The 835-nt window shown below is 35.2% G+C and overlaps 1 non-coding gene across 1 annotated transcript; it reads left to right on the top strand.

Annotated features, from left to right (window-relative positions):
- Positions 1–452: 452 nt before the first annotated feature.
- Positions 453–556, top strand: LOC123942915. Its single transcript, XR_006818539.1, has one exon. It is a non-coding gene; the product is annotated as a U6 spliceosomal RNA (small nuclear RNA).
- Positions 557–835: the final 279 nt, after the last annotated feature.

Genomic DNA, 835 nt, shown 5'->3' with positions numbered 1-835 from the left:
AACAAAAGGACACATTATCAGGGTTGACTGGGCTGGAGGAGGATGATAATTTTATCATTTAAAAATCACATATCATTAACAGTTGCCTCTATTTTTATTTCTTTCTGCTTTTTTTTTTTTTTTTTTGGTCTTCACTGAGAATCAGAGCTAATTTATTCATTCAGTGCATCTGAGTCATGGTACTTTCTTCATAAATATACAAGTTAAATATTTGGAGGAATACATAAAGCAGATTTCTAATTTTTCAAATCCAAATTTAGCATTCTAAAATTTATCAAGTTGAAATTCCCTGTTAAACTGTTGTTCCAAAGCAGAAAGCTTCATAGACTCGTAAAGATTTTTTAGCAGACTAGAATCTATCGAAATGATCTAATTCAGCCCCATGTTTGGGGCTGGAGGTCTGTGGATCAGATAAACTGCCAAGGGTCACATAACCAAAAAGTGCCAGTTCAAGACTCCCTTCAGCAGCCCAAATACTGAAATGGGAATGCAGAGAAGATTAGCACGGCTTCTGCACAAGGAAGACATGCCCATCTGTGGAGCATTCCATGAGAAAAAAGAAGTGCCAGTTCAGAGATAAGAAAGCAATGTTCTTACCTTCTAGGTTGGTGTCCCCCTCCCAGAGATTACAGAAGATGAGAGTTTTTATCTGTAGTGACAAATGAAGAAAAATTTTTGATTCTTTTACTTAACGATGGTATAGAAACCTGTACTTTACTACTGTGACCGTGAATACAAGTCCTTTCAAGGAGGTATGTGATTTTTAAGGTTTCTTCAAGCTCTAAGATGATGGATTTCTTTTCTTTCTTTTTTTTTTTAAATGATGGATTTCTAA

Source organism: Meles meles, chromosome 5 (genome assembly GCF_922984935.1).
Source record: "Meles meles chromosome 5, mMelMel3.1 paternal haplotype, whole genome shotgun sequence".
Taxonomy (NCBI): domain Eukaryota; kingdom Metazoa; phylum Chordata; class Mammalia; order Carnivora; family Mustelidae; genus Meles; species Meles meles.
Note: the sequence above shows the minus strand (reverse complement) of the source record. Positions and strands in the feature narration are given on the sequence as shown.